The sequence below is a fragment of the Aotus nancymaae genome, unplaced genomic scaffold (genome assembly GCF_030222135.1).
Source record: "Aotus nancymaae isolate 86718 unplaced genomic scaffold, 86718_ANA_hifiasm-v0.15.2.pri h1tg000057l, whole genome shotgun sequence".
Lineage (NCBI taxonomy): Eukaryota > Metazoa > Chordata > Mammalia > Primates > Aotidae > Aotus > Aotus nancymaae.
In genome coordinates this window covers 9,509,472-9,530,952 of record NW_026988471.1, presented here as the reverse complement: position 1 = coordinate 9,530,952, position 21,481 = coordinate 9,509,472, and the positions used below count along the sequence as shown (strand labels likewise).

The following is a 21,481-nucleotide window of genomic DNA, read 5'->3' as shown; positions in this document are numbered from 1 at the left end:
CGCCTGCCTCAGCCTCCCAAAGTGCTGGGATTACAGGCATGAGCCACCACACTTGGACTGAACATTTTTCTTTATATTCCAGGTAACAGATTTGCTCAGTATTGAATTTCAATGCAATGAACAAATTTTAATGAGGGATTATGATAAATTTCCATGACTTTAAATAATCACAAGTATGGAAATGATGGATTCCAGCCAGTCTGACTTAACAAGAAAGTTTGCTAAGCAAATTAAGAGGGTAAACATGGGATGGGTATTTGGAGTTCCTCCTAAAGCCTTTTTTCTAATTGCAAAAATAATAAATGCCCACTGGTGAAAATTTAGAATGTGGCAAAATGTGAAAGAGCAAGAAAGACCCATGATCCCAGGGCATGTGACCACTGCTAACACTGGTATATTTCCTTCCCATCCATTTTCTCTGACTTTCTTCCCCTTCCAAACAGAACTGAAATGAAACTGTCTGCGTAATTCTTTCTCTTGCTTCCCAGCCCCACATTTGGGAGAAATGTTTAAATGGCTGATTTTCAGTCTCTTTATACCTACTATTCACTACCTACTCTCCTAATCAAATCTATATAACACCTGCTATCCTACTACCACTAACGTGCTAACTTCAAATAATTCTTAGCAGCTCATTTAAAAAAACCAATTTGAAGATCTAGTCAGTAGTTTACATTACTACATATACTTTTGTCTGAAAGTAATACAATTATTTGTCCTTTATGATACTCCCTAGTTCTGACTTTTCTCTAATTCACAACTAGTTAAGAAGGTCGGCTGACCAGTTTCTTATATAATCAGTACCATTACCTCCTAGGAGGAACATAAAGACATCACTATAATGAGGAAAGCAACAAGCCTGGCAGTGGTTTTTCTTTCGAGAGCATCCTCTTAAGGGAACAGTAAACAGCTTCTAAATAAGGCACCCTATCTACAGCCTAAGACCTTCGCTGACTGCCAACCTTCTTCAAAGCTCCCACGGTGAATCCCCGACTGCAGCCACTCACCTCTGTCTGTCTCCCCTTATCCCATGAGCCCCCATCTTCTTAATCTCAGCCTCCTTAATACAGGAAGTTAACAGATGAGTGCATGAAACCAACCCACAGAGCTCACTTCCCTAACTTCCAACCTTTGCATCTTCCTGTTACCACCCTCCCACCCCCCTAACCTCTCCTAATCTGTGCTACACAAATATGTTCCTCAATATTATCAGTTTCTTCTGAATCATAATGCTGCCTCTTAAGATGGCAGTTGCTAAGGTGCCTGCATTTTATAAGGGATTTCATTTTTTATTTATTTATTTCTTTTTTTCCCAAGATGGAGTCTTGCTCTGTCCTCCAGGCTGGAGTGCAGTGCACAATCTTGGCTCACTGCAAACTTCGCCTCCCGGATTGAAGCTATTCTCCTACCTCAGCCTCCCAGGTAGCTGGGATTACAGGTGCCTGCCACCTCGCCCAGCTAATTTTTATATGTTTAGTAGAGTTGGGGTTTCACCACATTGGCCAGGCTGGTCTTGAACTTCCAACCTTGTGATCCGCCCGCCTCGGCCTCCCAAAGTGCTGGGATTACAGGAGTGAGCCACCGCACCTGGCCCAAGAGGTTTCATTTTTTTTTGCAGTCAATTTAGCTAGGGAAATTCTCTCTTTGCTCTATGTTGAATGTATGTACAATGCAAGTCTGCATTTTTAAACATCTTTCCTGAACTGTGGAGCCGACAGAGGATTTAGAGGCTGTTCAACCCTAAGCCCCATTTGTCAGATGAGGGAACTGAGATCTGGAGAGGCAATGTCCCCTGGGCCAAGTCGAAGCCAGACATCAATGATGGCATGGGAGTAACTCTGCCAATCCTAAAGCCTTGTTGGCTTCCAGACCACTGTCCCACAATTTTAACAAATGCATAAAACAACTTTCACCAATTGATGACAAACGTAACCTAGCTACTCAGACCTGCAAAGCCAGCCCTCAAGCACAGTGTGACATTTTATCGAGGCACCCGCCATCCTACAGTTAAGGAATTGGGAGATGGTTTGGTCACACATTTCAGCAGACATTGTGTTCCAGGCTCTGTGCCAGGAATGGGGGGTCACCAAGGAGAAATCCACAGGGTCCTACCTAAAGTAGCCTACCACCCTGGGAGAGGTGGAAAAGCAGTAAGGTCAGCCTCCAGCTAGAATAATTTGTCTTCCCTGGAGGAGCAAAGGACGGCTCCACAGAGCAGGTAACACTGGCTTACTCCTGGGCCTGAAAGAATATGTGAGATTCTCCCAAAATCTTCAGATCAGTGATTCTCATGGAGACCCTTTCAGAAGAATCACACTCCACCATCATCCACTTGGGTTCTTTATGGCTACACTTATCCTGTCCTGACTCCCCTAATTACCACACCAACAGCAGAAAACCCACAAAGAACAGCTAACTCAGCAGGAATGCCATGTGAAACAGTGGCAGAGGTTGAGAAGTACCATGATATTGGTGACAGTGATGAGGATAGGGGTGGTGATGATGATGGGGATGGGGACGATACTGATGATGGTGATGGTGACAATGGTGATGGTGATGATGATGGTGATCATAGTGATGATGATAGTGATGGTGGTGATGATGAGGACGGGGACAACAGTAATGATGGTGATGGTGGTGGTGGTGATGGTGATGGTGATGATGATGGTGATGATAGTGATGGTGATGACAATGATAGTGATGGTGAATGGTGATGATGACAGCGACAGTGATGGGGATGGGGATGATAGTGATGATGATGGTGATGGAGAATGGTGATGATGGTGATGGTGATGGTGATGGTGATGATGGGGATGGAGATGACAGTGATGATGATGGTGATGGAGAATGGTGATGATGGTGATGATCATGGGGATGGGGGTGATAGTGATGATGATGATGGAGAATGGTGATGATGGGGATAGGGATGATAGTGATGATGATGATGGTGATGGAGAATGGTTGATGATGGCGATGATGATGATAGGGATGGGGATGATAGTGATGATGATGATGGTGATGGAGAATGGTGATGATGGTGGTGATGATGATGGGGATGGGGATGAAAGTGATGATGATGGTGATGATGATGATGGTGATGGAGAATGGTTGATGATGGTGATGATGATGATAGGGATGGGGATGATAGTGATGAAGATGACGATGATGATGGTGATGGTGGTGGTGATGATGATGGGGATAGGGATGATAGTGATGATGACGATGGTGATGGAAAATGGTTGATGATGGTGATGATGATGATGATGATGATGATGGTGATGGGGATGGGGATGATAATGATGATGATGACGGTGATGATGGTGATGGTGATAGTGATGATGATGGGGATAGGGATGATAGTGATGATGACGATGGTGATGGAGAATGGTTGATGATGGTGATGATGATAATGGTGATGGGGATGGGGATGATAGTGATGATGATGACGGTGATGATGGTGATGGTGATAGTGATGATGATGGGGATAGGGATGATAGTGATGATGATGGAGAATGGTGATGATGACAGCGATAATGATGGTGATGGATATGATAGTGACGATGATGATGATAATGGTGATAATGGTCTTGAGGAGTCAGCAACTGGCCCAGCACAAGTCACAGGGGGAAGGAGCTATGGGCCACAGCAAGGCCTTTACGCTGCTTGGGGATCCCTGGCCCCAAAATCTGGAATTCCTTACCTGTGCTCTACAGCTCCTTCCCCTACTCCCACCCACACTGGTGAAAATAATTCTCAAATGCATAACCTTTCACCTTACAGTGAGCTCTGAGAATAATCAGCCAGGCCATATTGGTTTTAAATAAGGTAATAGCATATCACCAAGAACATATGTTAATAAAAGCAGCAATTCTTTATCCCAGAATGTCTTCAGAAAGAAGAGGGAAAACGCCCCCTAAAAAATAAGAACGGATTGTACCTGCCGACATTCCAGCATGAAGGCAAGCAGGGTCTTAGCACCTGCCGGAGGCCTGTTTCTACCTTTACTTGCTGGGAATAAGAAAGACACAGAGAAACCACAGCAGGCAGCCACAACAGCTCATGTCCCGCCCCTGGAGGCTAAGCACCTGCCAGGTATCCAGGCTGTGTCACCAGCACGGGCTCCACACTGCATGACTGAAGAGTTTCTAATAAGGCACACCCCAGCCACTGCCAAAGGATTAGGGGGTGGGGGGACAAGCAGTCCTGCCACCCACAGCCATGCCTCAGCCCCTGAAGCTGGGGGCTTTTCTGGACCTCCCACATCCCACACTTATTCTGCCAGGAGTGTCTCCAGCCAAACACAGTAAATACAGAAAGCTCGTGATGTTGGAAATGATTTCTTTTTTAACATAGGTGATTGATTTTGAGAGGTTCTCACTTCTCTCCAAAAATTGATTACAGGGCAGCAAATAGAAAAGATGGGAGTGAAAGGGAAGAGTGGGGGCTGTCATCAATTCTGTTTTCTGGAAACGTCTGTTCAGTGCACAGAAAGAAGGCAGAGAGCTGAGCATTTTGCTGCTAGAGAAAAAGAACACTGCAGTCCATACACACCGCTGCACAGAACTGGGATTCGGCGAGTGTGCCCAGCAGTCCTCCGGCCTGCCAGCACGAACGCACCCAGACCTGATCCATGCTCTGCACGCACTCACAGCGGGAGGGGACCACCAGCTCTGGGCCTCATTATGCCTGAGGAACAACCTGCAGCTCTCTCTGTGCAGCCCCCACCACCAAGCTCAGGTGTGGGTGCCTCAGGGACCCTGAGAGATGCTTCTCAGAAGGCATGAGGCTGGGATGATCCAAAATGGCAGCTCCCCAAACTCCAAGCAGTAACCGGCACTGGCTGCCTTCCGGAAGCCTCCACACTCACCGCAGTCACAGGCTCCAGCAAAATCCCTTGCTACAACAGCCTGGATCAAAACATGCTTCATAAGCCTGAATTTGAAAAGGAATTCTGTATTCAGTGGCAGAGGAGGCACTAGATCCAAGAATGTTTAAAGAGTAACAGCAGCCACCACCATTCATTCCACACGTGACCAGCCAGACTCACCTGGGTACTCATATCTGCGTTCTTGTTATGTCTCAGCTGGGCCTAGAACCTCTTTCTGCACATGAGCAAACAGACTCAGAGAACATCACCAGCCAATAAACAAAAGAGCAAAGACTACAATTCAAACCCAGGTCTGCCACATCTGCGTTCCTGTCAATATCTGAGCTCGGCCTAGAACCCCTTTCTGCGCATGGGCAAACAGATTCAGAGACCATCACCAGCCAATAAACAACAGAGCAAAGACTACAATTCAAACCCCAGATCCCTGATCTTTCCCCCAAGTTGTTTTGCAAATAAGGGTCCAAGAATGCCTTGGTTCTTTCCACCGTGGTTTCTTTCATGGTTTCTGTCCACCATGAGAGTTCTCTACCACCCTGGGATAGAACGGTCATTTGTGACCTACCTGGTATACAACGGGTATACAATTTCTCTGTCTCGGTTTGTGCATCTGTCCAATGGCGTCTCATCCTCTGCTCTCTTCCTCAAAGAATGAAAATGATGCAAGGAGAGAAATGCATCAGAAATGCATTCAGAAAACTGAAATGCACAAACCACCTGAGTCCACAGCACCACTGCATTCAACACCCCCCACCCCAGCCCCTTCTATTTGCCAGGAGACCTCTCTGCACACACACATTGCTTGAACCACCTCTGCCTGCTCAGTTGTGGACAGGTACTGGGGCAAAGGACGACGTGTCACACAGCACTCATGCCCTAGAAGGCGCTTCCATGGCTTAGGAAGGGATGACAGGACTCGTATAGGAAAAACTGAGCACCAGCCCAGGCAAGGCCACGAAAGGGCATAGCATTACTACAAAATAAGGAAGAGAAAGTGACCTGGCTTAATTCTTGATCCTTCCACTTTCTGCTGATGGCCTTAGGCTACTTATTTGCTTTGGGCCTTCTCAGTTTTTTCATTTGGAAAAATGGTTTGGGCTGGCAGACTGGCTCACACCTGTAACTCCAGCACTTTGAGAGGCCAAAGCTGGAGAATCATTTGAGCCCAGGAGTTCAAGACCAGCCTGGGCAACATAGCAAGACTCCATCTCCACAAAAAATTAAAAAATTAGCCAGGGGTGGTGGTGTGCACCTGTAGTCCTAGCTACTCAGGAGACTGCGGCAGGAGGATTGTTTGGGCCCAGGAGTTCAAGGTTGCAGTGAGGTGGGATCACACCACTGCACTCCAGCCTAGGCAACAGAGCAAGACCCTATCTCAAAAAAAAAAAAAAGTTTGTTAAGAAACAGGGTCTCACAATATTGCCCAGGCTCAAATCCCTGGTTTCAAGTGGTTCTCCCACCTCAGCCCCCCAAGTAGCTGGAACTACAGACAAGGGCCACCGTGCCTGGCTTTAAAAATAGGTTTTTTTTTTGTTTGTTTGCCATTTGCCTTGCTACATACATACATTAACTTGTTTCATCAAGAACTTGACACATCAATATGTGCCCTGTATTTTAAATCCCAACACTCTGCTAGATACTCAGGAGTTATGCAAAAGAAATGTGAGGAACACGCCTTCAGCTGGTCCAGCCAACACACCTTGGGTATACTGTAGGTGCCTGTGCTGTGCCAGGTGCAGGCATGAGAGGCCAGTAAGAGAGCTCACCATCTCTCAGGGGGATGGCCAAGCACCCAGCTCACTTCTTCAGGGCTGGGGGAAAAATCAATTCTAACTAGAAGACTCCAGGAGGGCCCCTGTGAAGCGGCCCTTGAGCCAAACCTATTAAAACACAAGTAGAAAGAAAAGGCGGATCTAGAGACAGGAAGCAAATGTGTGGGGGCCGCGGGTTTGAAGGTAGGGACAGAGTTTCTACAGAAGAGGGATGTTTCTGGGATGATGTATATGTTCCAAAACTGGATTATGGTAATGGCTGTGAGCTCTATAAATTTACTGAAAATCATCAAACTGTATACTTAGAATGGGTACACTTCATGAGAGATGAATTCTATTTTGGTAGAGCTATTAATTAAAACAAAAATGAGTAGGAGTTTAGCAGACAAGGAAGTTTAGGTGGGAGAGAAGAAAGGCATCAAACAATCCAGCCCCACCTCTGGCCCCTACCCTGCCCCCCAACCCTCCCAGGTGTCAGCTTAGAGTGTGTTTCTCCAGGGAGCCCCCTAACCTGGAGTAGGAGCTCCCCGTAGCACTTCAAGGCCCTTGGACTTATTTGATGGGTCCCCCACACACAACCCCTAGCCCAAGACCTTAAAGTCTGCACAGGTAGGGAGGATGCCTGGGTCCAACCTTCTCAGAGCCCAGCTTGGCACAAGGCACACAGCAGGTATCAGAAGCACTTACTGAGTAAGAGAACAAACCTTGGCGGGGCTGGGGAGGCAGAAGAGAGTGGGATGATAAAATCTGTGGGTTGTTTATTTGTTTTGTTTTTTGTTTTTTCTGAGACGGAGTCTAGCTCTGTCGCCCAGGCTGGAATGTAGTGGCATGATCACAGCTCACTGCAGCCTCCCCCTCCCAGGTCCAAGCAATTCTCCTGCCTCAGCCTACCAAGTAGCCAGATTAGAGGTGCCTGCCACCACACCCAGCTAATTTTTTTATTTTTAGTAGAGATGGGGTTTCACCATGTTGGCCAGGCTGGTCTTGAACTCCTGACCTTGTGATCCGCCCACCTCAGCCTCCCGAGTGTTGGAATTACAGGCATGAGCCACTGATCCCGACTGAAATCTGTGTTTTAAATAGTGAAGTGCTGCCAGCGGGGCTGAAGTGAAGGAACTGGAGGCGTGCTCTGGGCCAAGGGCAGATAAGGCTCTGCTGTGCAGGAAGAGTGGGTGTGAGACCTCAGAGAGTGCTGACCCGATTAGATAGCGAGGTGAAGAAGGAGAATGAGCTATGAAACTCTTCAGAGATTTCTAGCTTTAACCAATGAGCAGATGAGACATGTTGGCCATAATAGGTAGGAGACACAGCCTCAGCAAGGGAGAAGAGTCCTGGGCTCTGCTTTGATATGGGGTAGCTCGGAGCCCACACCCAGTGTTGGGTCTGCAGCTCAGGTGTATCTATATCACCTGCCAATGCGCAGACATGAGCACAGGTGAGTGCAGCCAGTGCACCTGGGCAGGTGGAAGGAACCGTCCTCTAGAGATGCACTTAATATCGTGCCTGCCTGAGGACAGACCTCACTTGCCTAAGGGGACACAGAGCAAGGAAAGCACCTCCATCCCCAGGCTCCTGGCTTCCCGCCAACTTGGTTAGTATCTCAAGCACCAAAATGATACAAATACCCAGAAAACCCAGCTGCAGGATTAGCAAGCATTCAGCGTGCACTTGCTTACGAAGGTAAAGGCACACAGCCCTGAGAAGTCATCTTTCCTGCCCTGCTGCTGGCAGAGGAGGGTGAGTGTAGAGGTCTCTGGGAAGGATGTCTTTAGTTAGTCATGCCTCATCAATGCAGAGATGTGAAGCTTTGCCTCTGAAATTCAATTTTACTTGAAACGACTTGGCCAAGGTAGGGCTCTCTAAAGGATTTACTGTGCTTTTTCAGATGATAAAAAAAAAAATCTTGAGACTTGCACCATGCTCATCAGCACTAAGAAATGTTCTACCTGTCAAACCGTATTGATGACCTGGAGGTAGATTACAGTCTACGCCACTAGATTCTGACCATTTCTTTTTTCTTTGTAGAAAGTGATTTAAAGAAACTTGTTTTCCGTAGGGCAACTGACACCAAGAGAGCCCCTAAGCCCATGCTGCCATCTCCATATACAGCCACCCTCTGTCATTCCCAGATTAGAAAGTGTAAAGGGAAAAGGACAAGATCCACGTGACATTCACGGATGTGCAGCTTTACGTGAGGATATGAGAACGACACAGAAACCCACTGCTACCATGGGAGAACAGGGAGCCCCAAAGTACAGCATGATTAAAATCTACAAGTGTGTGTCATCCTAACTCCAAACGTGCCTCCCCCAGCCCATCATGTCAGCATGATGACATCAGATGCTGACAAACTAGCAGAATACACATAATCCTCCATCAATCCTGGGCTGGCAACTCATCAATTGAACGTATTATCCCGTAATGAACAGGCATGGTTTAGGGCTTGCTGGAATGCAAAATTTTAATACAAACCTAACCCCGATCTAGATTAAAATTCAGCTGCCAAGTAGCTTAATCTTTGGTGCCAACTAAACTCTGGAGCCCCCTGTTAGTACCCTGGATTATCACTGGTTCATGAGTGGGCGTGGTACTCTACCACTTACAAATAGCAAAAAGGGTCTTAGAATAAGTGTCACAGGGAGACAGGTGCCCTGATGCACAATCATCAGGTACGCACTGTCTGCACGCTGCAGTCCTTGGCACTGTGCTCACAGAGCCCTGAAGGTGTGGGTGTGAGCCCCAGCGCTTCACGGGAGGAAACAGCTCCAGGTTGAAACGGTGCTAGGTGAGTATGGGGCCCAGGCTGGGGCATGTGCACCAACCGGAGTTCAGCCCTTGTCTTTCAATAGACTGCACTTCTAATTCTGCACAGCCCTGTGGCTAGAAAGGGGGCGGAGATACCTTCTGAAGCAATGTGTCCAAGTTCTTGTATTTCACTTAGAATCTATCTCTAGGAGGGCTTGCTGGAAATAAATGGGCCATTGGCTGGAGTATGTGCAAATCTCTGTTCTTCTGGGGTTTTGACTTGTTTTGGTTTCTCCACAGGTCAAATGACCTTCCATTTATTGGATTCCAAAGACAAAGTCTCCCAAATTGTTATCACACATTGACATGTATGTTCCACCTTAAAAACAGCATCAAAGTGGAACGCAGAGGGAGCAGGCAAGGCTAGGACATGGCACCACATCCCACCGCAAGGGAGAGGCAGGGCCCCGGGCCTTCCCTTTGCCACATTATCCAATAAAACCTCAAGAGCTCAGTAATTACAGGCACTCTCAAAAGTGAAACAGAAATGGATCTAAGGCCAAAACACTGGCTGCTCGAGACAAAGGGCTGGCTTTACCTAGAAAAAAACAAAAACAAACAAAAAACCCTGGGTTTTGGTCTGTCTTCTGAGCTGATAAAGCCAGGCTGATTTTTTAAAATATTATTATGGAATCTAATTACGAGCCCTTTTCTCCTGTAGAATATAAAATCATTCGATGAAACAGAAAACAAGGTCCATTCTAAGTGTGCCCCGTCACCAAGTCAGGATGAAAAATGAGCTCATCACCTCCCCCTGGCCTGCCACGGCTGGGATTGCAGGGCTTCAGTCCCGGCAGAGGAAAACCAAAGGAACCGGACCAGGTTTCCGTTCCTGACTCCTAAAAGCAGGCAAAGCAGTCCGCCTCTCTGGGAACACCACTGCGTAGCACCTGACACCTGGGAACCGCATCCGATACCAAAGGCCGCCCATGCCGCCCCCTCTGCAGCCCACCCCATGCCGGCGCTCCATTTTGAGAGCCTCCTGCACCGGTGAGATCTGTGGCTCCCTTGGTTAAAGGCGATTCCCCACCACCACCCCCCACCCCAAGAGGAAGACACCAAGGCGATGAAGGGAAGGAATATCGCTCGCTCTGGCGAGAGCGCCTGAACCACAGAACTGGCCTTCTGCGTCTGAGGCGCCAGGACTCTCCATAGAATGAGTCGTGGTCAGAGCTGGGTGCACATTCACTGCGGTTCAATTTTATGAGTAGTAGGTTTCAAAAGTAAATGCGTTTTAAATTAAGGTGTGGGACTAGGAGGAGGGGTCCCATGTGGCCCCCGGGCATGAGGCTAGCTGCAAGGGAGCAGGGGTGGCAGGGGCTGGGGCTGGGGGGTATCTAATGCCGAGGCCCTCTGCTGGACTCGGCGACCTGGCAAACACTTTCCTCTGGTGGAATTGGGGTCAGCCGGGAGGAAAGGGGTGGTCTTTGGCGTGACCAGGCCCGACCGGGATACCTCGGGAGCCGGAGCTCTGCGTGTGCGAGAAGCACCAATTTCACGCCGTGGCTCTGGGACTCCACGGGCTGAGCCGCATCCTTCGGGATTAGGCACTTGTTGAGCGAAAGGGCTCTCGACTCCGCAGTCGCTGCCTCCCGGCCAGGAGAGGGACCCCCACGCCGGCGCGGGAGCCCGGGGGCTGGGGCAGGGTGGGCCCCGCGCTGCGCTCTCGGGCACTGGCGGAGGCGGCAGCGCCTGGGAGGTGCGGCAGGAGGCAGCGCAGCTGGCAGCTAAACTTTCTGGAATCTCGGTGCTTCGCCGTTAAGTTAGGACCAGAGAGAGGCAGGAAACACGCCCGGGGGAAATGTAAGGCCCCACGCACGATAAAGGAAAAGAAAAATTTTAAACAGCAGACGCTAATCCAATTAACAGCACCTACTGTGTGCGGGGCATTGAGCCAAGAGCTGTCTTCAGTGCGTTCTCATTTCACCTGGCACCACAGCCCCCGAGGGAGGAGCTGTCCTCATTTGAAAGAGAAGCAAGCCGCGACCCGGGAATGTTGCGCGTCTGGCCCAGGTCGCAGTGCGGGTCATGAGAAGGCTAGGGCTCTACTCGTCGCCCCACGGCCCTGCGAGGAACTTGCGGATCGCCTCCGCGTGGGCCCCCACCCTTGGCAGAAGCTCACCGGCGACCCACGTGGGCTGCGCGGACCTGTCCCCGAGGGTCCGGCCCAGCCTTCCCGCGAGGCCCGTGCTTGCCCCGTCGGGTCCCAGCTGTCCCGGAGGCTCCTAAGCTACGCATTGAGCCGACCGGCAGGGACAGGGGGCTCTGGGACGGGACGGCCCAGGGGACCCCACAGGGGACAGGGACCGGACCGCCCGCGCCCACCCAGCCATCCCGCTCCACGCACAGCTGCTCACACACGACACCCGCCAGGCACCGCTCCCCACCAGCAACTGCGTCCCGACACACAATTCCACAAACGCAGTCCAAAATGTGCACACCTAAGGCTCACACATATCCCCACGAGTACGCGCCATTCGAAAGACACACCACCGTCCGCGGTCACCCACAACACCGCGCAGAGAAACGCGGGCACCCCCGGACACACAAGCGCGCACACAAACACACACGCCAAGAGCCGGATTCGCAGAGCTTGCCGGTGCACACGACCGCAGCCCGCCCTTCCCTACCTGCTCCGGCGCAGGACGCGGTCCGCCGGCTTCCCAAGCCCAAGTTCCGCGCCGGCGGCGGCTGCAGCGTACGCGGGCCGCTCCCCGGGACAGGAGTGCCGAGGCCGGGAGGAGTGACTAGGAGCGCGGGCCTCTGTGCGTCCGCAGCTGCTGCGCCGGCTCCGCGCTCATCGCCGCCCAGAAAGACAAAAGGAAGCAGGCAGCCAGGGAAGGAGCAAGGTGGAGGCGCCCGCCAGTCCGCCCGCCAGTCCGCCCGTCCGCCGCCAGCCGCCGCCGCCCGCCGCCCGCCGCCGCCGCGGCCCGCCTGCCAGCTCCGGGAAGGAAGGGACGCGAAGGCGGGACCCAGAGGCGGGGGCCGGGGCGGGGAGCGCGGCCGGAGGCGGGAGCTCAAATTTCCAGTGGCCCCGCCCCTTCCAGACCCGGCCCCGCCCCCGACATGACACGCCCCCTGCCGGACCCTCAGCGCCCGCTGGGCCCTCGCCGCCCCTGCCCTTCGCAGTTCCTCAGCCCTCACGGCCCAGCCTAGGCCCTGCTCGGTCCCAGCCCCCAGTGGCTTTTGGGACAGGGGCGGAGCTGGGCACCGGTTCCGCTCCCCTAACCCTTGGCCTCTGGCCTGCGGGTGTAGGAGAGGCCGAGAGGCGGCGCCCGGGAGGGGCCAGCCCTGCGCCCGTGCCCCCCGCCCCCACCCCGCAGGAAGTGGCCCGGGCGGCCTAGGAAGGGGAAGAGACGAGTTGCCCTGGCCCCGTCCCTAGCCCTGCGTGCAGCTCGCACCCCTTCCCGCGCCCGCTCAGGCCTGAAGTGGAAGGCCTGGCTCCAGCCCTGGTTACCTCCGGTGACTCCCCAGGTCGCTTAGGCGAGTCCCTTGGGCCCCCTCAGCCTCGGTTTCCCCACCTAACCGCGGAAGGGAGCAGGGGCGTGTTTCCCGAGCTCCTCCTTCCTAACATCTGTGGTCTTCGGGCTCCACGCGGGAGAGGCGCCGAACTGGCATCTCCTGGCTCTCGGGGAGGGGGGCGTCCTCCATCCTCTGCACCTGCCCGGAGTGGAACCAGGGTCCCCGCTTCCCAGAGCACCGCCCTCCACCATCAGGGGCTCCGGAAAAACGGCTTCAGGAAAGCAAATATACACACACACACACCTCCCGCCTCAAACATCCCCGAAGAAAGGTAACCACAGAAACAGCCAGAAATGTGGAGCTGGGCGATCGTGTGAGGCTGAAACAAAACTGTCTTTCCAGAGTCTCTAGGGGAGAGCTCAATCCCTCCTTCCACTACTCCTCCACAGAAAACAGTGAACTCCTGCTACAGAGGCCTCCAGAGCAACGTGCAAGCAAGCGCAGGGCCTTGCTGGGAAAGTGGGCTGGGTCCAGACCCCTCCTTCCTTGGCTCTGAAGGCGGAAAGGCAAAGCTAGACCTCGAGGAAGTTCCCCTCCCCGTGGACCCTGCAGTGAGGCTTACATGAAGTCATGCCGGGTGGGCGGTGGACCCGACTGCACCGACTGATGCAGGCGGCCCGGTACCTGCGGGCGCCATGCCTCCTCCTTAGCCAAGGCCACTCTAGCTCCCCGTGAAGTGTCCAGGCAAAGGGCCGGTGGGGTTACAGGTGAGAAGACCTCAGAGGCCAAGGCCCAGACCCATCAGCAGGGTGACTGCAGCAGTGACTGTCAGCCAGAGCAGGATCGGTCGTGCTGTGGTCACAAGTAAGACCCTAATTCTCACTCAGGCTGCAGTTCACCCTGACAGCAGAAGCCTCCACCAGGCACGGAACTGGCCGCCTCCACCTTGGGATTCCCCAGGCGTGTTTAGGGCTTCCAAGGCCGCTACTGGTTCTTCTACCTCCAACAAGAGAAGAGACAGCACCAGGTGGGGTCCCGGAACCCGGCCTGGGGCAGCACACATCACTTCCACCCACATGCATGGGCCGGAAGTGGTCGAACAGCCGCACCAGGATACAAGGGGCTCTGGGAAGCTGTGGTCTTCCTGAATGTTCCAGAAGAAAACGAAGCCGGTTTGATAAACACATAGCAACATCCCTGCCACAGAAACTGAGCACATTTCTCCCAAGCACAGGGCAAAGGGGCAAAGGCTGTCCACATACACACAGGACCACAGGACAGGAGGAGAATGGCAGACACAGGAAGGAGGCAGGGTGGGGTGGAAAAGTTCAGGCAGGGCTCAAAAGCAGACCGAGGCCCCTTCCTGAAACCCAGCCCACTCACTGGTTCCTCCACACTTGGCCCATGCTGCTCCTCTCCCCTGTGGCTTTTCCATCTTCCCCTCCAACCCATAACCCATCCATCCTGCAGAACTTAGGTCAGCCCTCACCTTGCTCTCAGCCTTTTAGCCTGCAGGTGCTTCCTCTGTCTCTGAACTACTAGAGAAACACACTTAACCATAGACCTCTTATTCCAGAAATGTATCTCTCTCAGATGAGATGCGAGTTGGTCCCTTCCCTTGTGTCCTTCCTGTTCCTTCAGGAGAAGGACTCTCTACCCCCTCTGAAGCTACATGGAGAGAGAGCACATCGCCATTATTCAATATGTAGTTTTGAATTTAATTAACTACATCGAAGAAGAAAGCAAATTCAGGTAAGATGTTGTATAATTTCCTGGGACGACTGTAACAAGCACCTCCAACTGGGCAGCTTAAACAACATAAATGTGTTGTTTCACAGCTCTGGAGGCTGGAAGTCCAAGATCAAAGTGTCGGCAGGGCTGGCCCCTTCTGAGGGATGTGGGGGGCAGTCTGTTTCATGTCTGTATCTTAGCTTCTGGAAACCTCATGCATTCCTTGGCTTATGGATGGCCATGCGTGCTCCCTGTGAATTCACATCTTCTCTTCATACCTGTCTGTCTCTTTTCCCCTTTTCATAAGGATACAGTCATTATTGGATTAGGGCACACCCTAATTACCTCACTTAACTTGATCATCTCCAGAGACCCTGTTTCCAAATAAACTCACATTCACAGATACCAAGGGTTAGAAGTTCAGCATCTTTTGAGGGGAACAGTTCAACCCATAGCTGGTGTCATGCTAGATAAACGATTTGTTTTTCATATGATGATTGTAAACAAGACAGAAATAATTCTGATTGTTCTTAATAATATCTTAGTTTTATGACAATTTTTTTCTAATGTTTATTGTGATAAAATGCACATAAAATAAAATTTATCATCTTAATCCTTTTAAAGTGAACAGTTCAGTGGTATTAAATACACTAACAATGAGCAACCATCACCACCATCCACCTCCAGAACCCTTTTCAGCTTGTAAAACTGAAACTCTATACCCATTAAATCATGACCCCCCTCCAATACCTCATATAAGTGGAATCATACAGCATTTTCTTTTTGCAACTGGATTATTTCACTTAGCAGAATGTCCTCAAGATTCATCTATATTGTAGTATATGTCAGAATTTCCTTCCTTTTTTTTTTTTTTGAGATGGAGTTTTGATCTTGTTACCCAGGCTGGAGTGCAATGGCGCGATCTCGGCTCACCGCAACCTCCGCCTCCCGGGTTCAAGCAATTCTCCTGCCTCAGCCTCCTGAGTAGCTGGGACTACAGGTGCGCGCCACCACACTCAGCTAATTTTTGTATTTTTAGTAGAGACGGGGTTTCACCATGTTGATCAGGATGGTCTTGATCTCCTGACCACGTGATCCGCCCACCTCAGCTTCCAAAAGTGCTGGGATTACAGGCATGAGCCACTGCACTCGGCCAATTTCCTTCCTTTTTAAGGCTGAATAATTCTTAAAATACATTCTATTGTATGTATGCCACATTTTGTTAATCCACTCGTTTGTCGATAAATCCTTGGGTCGTGTCCACATTTTAGCGATTATGAATAATGCTGCTATGACCATGGGTACACAAATATCTTTTCAAGATCCTATTTTCAGTTCTTTTGGGTATATACCCAGAAGTGGAATTGCTGGATTATATGGTAATTCTATTTTTGAGTAAGCATCATAATAATATTTTCCACAGTGTCTGTACCATTTTACATCTGCCAGTGTACAGCATTCCAATTTCTTCACATCCTCACTGCCAGCACTTGTTTTTGATAGTAGCCATGCTAATGAGTATGAGCTGGTGTCTCATTGTGGTTTTCATTTACATTTCCCTAATGATTAGTGATATAAACATCTTTTCATGTGTTTTTTGGAGAAAGATCTAGTCAAGTCCTTTGTCCATTTTTTAATTGTTGTTTAGTGTTTTGGTTGTTGAGCGTTAGGAGTTCTCTCTATATTCTGGATATTAATCTCTTATCAAATATATGATTTTCAAACATTTTCTTCCATTGTGTGGGTTGACTTTTCACTCTGTTAATTTTGCCTTTTGCCTTTTTGTTTTGTTTTTTCGTTTTGTTTTGTTTTGAGACACAGTCTTGCTCTGTCGCCCAGGCTGGAGTACAGTGGTGTGATATTGGCTCACTACAACCTCCGCCTCCCAGGTTCAAGTGATTGTCCCACCTCAGCCTCCCAAGTAGCTGGGACTACAGGCATGCACCAACAGGCCTGGCTAATTTTTGTATTTTTAGTAGATACAAGGTTTCACCATGTTGGCCAGGCTGGCCTCAAACTCCTGACCTCAAATGATCCGCCCACCATGGCCTCCCAAAGTGCTGGGATTACAGGCGTGAGACACTGCACAGGCCTCATTTTGCGTTTTGATGCACAAAATTTTTATGAAATCCAATTTGTCTATTTCTCTTTTTTGTCTGTGTCTTTAATGTCATATCCAAAAAATCACTGCCAAATCCAACATTGTGGAGATTTTGCTCCAAATTTTCTTCTAAAAATTGTATAGTTTTAGGTTACTCTTAGGTCTTTGATCTATTTTGAGTTAATTTTTGTATGTGGTGTTAGGTAAGGGTCCAGCTTCATTCTTTTGCATGTACATATCCAGTTTTCCCAGCACCATTTGTTGAAAAAGCTGTCCTTTTGTCATTAGTGGTCATGGCACCTTTGCCAAAAATCATTTGACCATATATTCAAGGGTTTATTTCTGGGCTCTCTATTTTATTCCATTGATCTATATGTCAATCTTTATTCCAGTGCCACATTGTTTTGATTACCATAGCTTTGTAGTAAGTTTTGAAATCAGGAAGTATGAGTCCTCCAGCTTTGTTCTTTTCTTTTTCTTTTTCTCTTTTTTCATGTTGTGTTATGTTTTGTAGCTTTTTAAAAATATATGTATATATTTTATTGTACTCTAGCTTCTGGGGTACATGTGCAGAATGCAGGATTGTTGTATAGGTACCTGCATGGCAAGGTGGTTTGCTGCCTCCATTCCCTGGTCACCTATATCTGACATTTCTCCCCATGTTATCCCTCCCCAACCTCCCTACCCCCACTTTGTTCTTTTTCAAGATTGTTTTGGCTATTCAGGTTCCCTTGAGATTCCATGTGAATTTTGGGATTTTTTTTTTTCTCCAAAAAATGTCATTGGGATTTGGACTTTATTGTTTCTGGAGTCCCTTTACATATACTGTCTCCAACATTCTAAAGATTATTTCCATATTTTACAGATGAGGAAAGCTATACTTGGAGAAATGAAATGTCCAAGGCCACGTATTAGAATCAGTAACAGCCAGGTCTAACAGCCAGATTCAATGTCACTGTGCTGGGCCCACACAGGCTCTGGAAGGAATACTATTTTTTTTTTAATTGCTTGTAGCACTTTAATACTTGAATGTATATCCACCAGGGAGAATCTTGCAAATAACATGGTTCCAGCTCACAAACTCCTGCCCCAAAATGTTTGAGGAAGTGGAGGCTAGCTTGTTTGCAGGTCCTCTTTTGATTCTGTTCCCCAGTTTCATTTGTAATCACAGAGTGGAGAAATGCAGCTGCCGGGAATAGCATGGGTGACGCTGACTTGGGCTAGAGGCAGCATTTCTGGCCTCCCGCCCTTCCCCTAACCCCAGCAGCCCACAGGCAGAGGAAATGCCCAAATAACTCCCCAGCCCCAGCTGCAGCAGGAAACCAAAGCCGTGCCTGGAAAAGAGAGAGTTAGAAATTTACCATGACCTGTCCGCCAGCAGAATTGCTGGATTCTGCCTCAAATCTGTAGCTGGACCACAACTGGGAAAATTGGATCATTAGATCATCTTGTTTATTCCTGAGGTGCGCTGTTTCCTGACCACTCCTGATACAGATGCTGTGGCCCATGGCTCATCCAGGAAGTGTGACTCAGAGGCAGGTTCCGATGGGCTCCCCCTTTCCCCTTCATCCTTGCAAAATCAAGATAAACTAATATCCCCCCCACACTGCTGTGGGCCACTACCACCCCAATTCCTTTGTTGAAGCCCTGACCCCTAACGGAATTATATTTGGAGATAGGGCTTTTAGGAGATACTTAAGGTTAAAAGAGCTGTAAGGGTGGAGTCCCAACCCAATAGGATTGGTGGTTATAGTAGAGGAAGAGAGAGAAATCTTTCTTCCTCTCCATGCACCAAGGAAAGCCATGTGAGAACACAGCAAAAAGGTGACTGTCTAAAAGTCAGAAAGCCGGGCTTTACCAGAAAAGGATCAGCCAGCAGCGCCTTGATGTTGAACTTCCAGCCTCCGGAACTCTGAGAAATAGCTTTCTGTTGTTGAAGCCACTCAGTCTGTGGTATTTCATCATGGCAGTCTAAGCCTCAGCCAGGAGACATGCCCTGGTACTTTTTTTTCTATATCCTACTCTGTCTGCCCTCTACCCCTCTCTAATCTCAAGGCTGGGTCCTGGGACCCTTCCCGCAGGACTAGGGGCGTTAAGGAGCAGTGCCTTACCCTCTTGCCCTGCTTCCCTGACCCCTCTGCCTGACCATGGCTGCTGGGGAACAGGGCGGGTTATGGGCCAGAGTGGGACTTGCCAGGGGAGGGCTCTGGAGCTGCACTGTCTGCTCACCGAGCGGCCTTTGGAGGTACCCGGGAAAATGAACAGGCCTCCCAGTCAGATAAGCCTGGACTCCCAGGCTCTTCTATAAAGTAGACAGCTTGACCTACGACCTACCTCTTTAGTGGTTGAGAGCCTTAAATGAACTAACATTGGATGCTCTCAGAAAAAAACAAAACTTACACCTGTAACGCCACCACTTTGGGAGGCCAAGGCAGGTGAATTGCTTGAACCCAGGTGTTTGAGACCAGCCTGGGCAACATGGCGAAGCCCCATCTCTACTAAAAACACAGAAATTAGCCAAGCATGGTGGTGCATGCCTGTAGTCCCAGGCACTTGGGGAGCTGAGGTGGGACGATGGCTTGAGCCCAGGAGGTGGAGGTTGCAGTGAGTTCAGATCATGCCACCGCACTCCAGCCTGGGTGACAGAGCCAGACCTTGTCTCAAAAAAATCCCAAAAAGCTGCTTTCCCCCTCATTAGCAAACTTAAAACATTCCCTTTAGCAACCCTGATCAGGCCCCAATCCAGGATCCCAATTTTCTAATTTGTAAAACGTGCATATGAATCATGTCTTCCTTGGATTAAAAGAGGCAATGTGTGCAAAGGGCCTCTGTCGAGGTAGTGCTTCAAGAAGTGATGGGCGTGTCACTTTATTGTCATGTCCTCACCCGCATCATCATTCTCCCACTGACTGGCCGCTCCGCCCACACACGTAAAGAAAGCCATCACAGCCGTCAGTCGGAGGCTGCGGGTGCTGGCCTGCTCAGCAGGCGCTATGGGCATCACCTGAGCAGACACCCAACCCCTCTGAGTTCCTTTCCCCCAGACAGCTGTTCCTCAGATGACCTAAGGGAGGGAGGCCAAGGCACCAAGGACTGGGAAATGGCTTTGTAAAATGTGAAATGTGCTCCAGGACTACACATCTTCAAGGAGTGTCAGAGGCATTTGAACGAGAGCGACTCCATCTGGAATTGGGGCCGGGTAAAATAAGGCTGAGACCTGCTGGACTGCATTCCCCAGAGGTTAGGTATTCTAAGTCACAGGATGAGACAGGAGGTCGGCACAAGGTACAGGTCACAAAGACCTTGCTGATAAAACGGGTTGCAGTAGGCCTCCTGGTGCTCGCCCACAGGCTGTTCTTACACTGACTCCGGAGGAAGAGGAGGTAGAGTAAACCCACCCCATACACACCTCCACCCAGGCCCTGGGCCTGGTCTGTATTATGAAATGGGGGCATAGAAAAGAAAAAACAATAAAAACTAAAACAGGTTGCAGTAAAGAAGCCGAAACCCACCAAAACCAAGACGGCGACAAGAATGACCTCTGGTCATCCTCACTGCTCTTTATATGCTAATTATAATGTGTCAGCATGCTAAAAGACACGCCCACTAGTGCCATGACAGTTTACAAATGCCACGGCAACATCAGGAAATTACCATATATGGTCTAGAAGGGAGAAGAGCTCTTGGTTCTAGGAATTGTCCATGTCTTTCCTGGGAATCTCATGAATAATCCACCCCTTGTTTCGCATATAATCAAGAAATAACTATAAGCATAATCAGCTGAGAAGCCCATGCCACTGCTCTGCCTGTGGAGTAGCCATTCATTCCTTATTCCTTTACTTTGCTAATAAACTTGCTTTCACTTTGCTCTGTGAACTTGCCCCCCATTCCTTCTTGTGTGAGATCCAAGAACCCTCTCTTGGGGTCTGGACTGGGACCCCTTTCTGGTGATAGTAGTGGCTCCAAAGAGTGGGGTTGGACTTCTGTACCGTTGCTGGTTTACACAGTGGGGTGGAGGGGGCCCTGAGGCCATGACACATGGTTGTCCAGTGCAGGTTGGGAAGCCACATCGGCAGCGGCACAGGCCCCAGTGTGGAAGGCAGAAACCCCAGCCTGGGGCTCCTTACAACACACGGACATGTTTTCCACATCAGTGGAGAGAGGGGAGCAGTCCAGAGTCTGGCTGGCTACAGAACACTCCTGCTAAAACACAAAACCCAAAGCCAAACACAGAAGCAGCTTTGACCTCTGCTTCAAACCAGCTTGAACCGGAAAAGGCTGCCCGCTTTTTCAGCTCTGCTCCAGATGGTGGCTCCTGTTCTGGGAGCTAGAGCTCCTGGTGCATGTGCCGAGGACATGCCCTGCAAGGGACAGTAGGTAAATTTCTCCCTGAAACATAATAGCTCCATGACTAATGGGGGATGGACATAATGTTAATCATATGTGTATATATACATATTATTACTTCAACATGTAATCAATCTAAAAATTGTGAATGAGATATTTTGTATTCTTTTTATAGTAAGTCTTTGAAATTCAGTGTGTGTTCTGTACTTACATCATTTCTAAATTTGGACTAGCTGCAATTCAAGTACTTGATAGTCATATGTGGCTAGTGGCTGTCACATTGGACAGCACACATATAGACCTGTGAATGCAAAACTTTAGTGTGCATCAGAATCCCCGAGGCGCTTGTTAAAACACTGATTGCTAGGCCCCACCCCC

The 21,481-nt window shown here is 49.6% G+C and overlaps 1 protein-coding gene and 1 non-coding gene across 5 annotated transcripts in view; one reads left to right on the top strand and one right to left on the bottom strand.

Moving 5' to 3' along the window:
- The window catches only part of HPCAL1 (hippocalcin like 1), a 121,023-nt gene extending 107,459 nt beyond the window's left edge, over positions 1 to 13,564 (bottom strand). The window contains exon 1 of one of the 4 annotated variants that reach the window (XM_064363845.1): positions 13,547 to 13,564. The gene's annotated coding sequence lies outside the window, so the exon portion shown is untranslated. Of the gene's footprint in view, positions 1 to 5,450; positions 5,614 to 11,338; positions 11,357 to 12,092; positions 12,150 to 13,546 lie in introns of those variants that run through there. The other 3 variants (XM_012438829.3, XM_012438836.2, XM_012438831.2) reach the window with 3 other exon arrangements.
- A 6,519-nt stretch (positions 13,565 to 20,083) lies between these two features.
- Positions 20,084 to 20,215, top strand: LOC135269825 (small nucleolar RNA SNORA51). Its single transcript, XR_010338075.1, has one exon. It is a non-coding gene; the product is annotated as a small nucleolar RNA SNORA51 (small nucleolar RNA).
- The last annotated feature ends 1,266 nt before the right edge of the window (positions 20,216 to 21,481 follow it).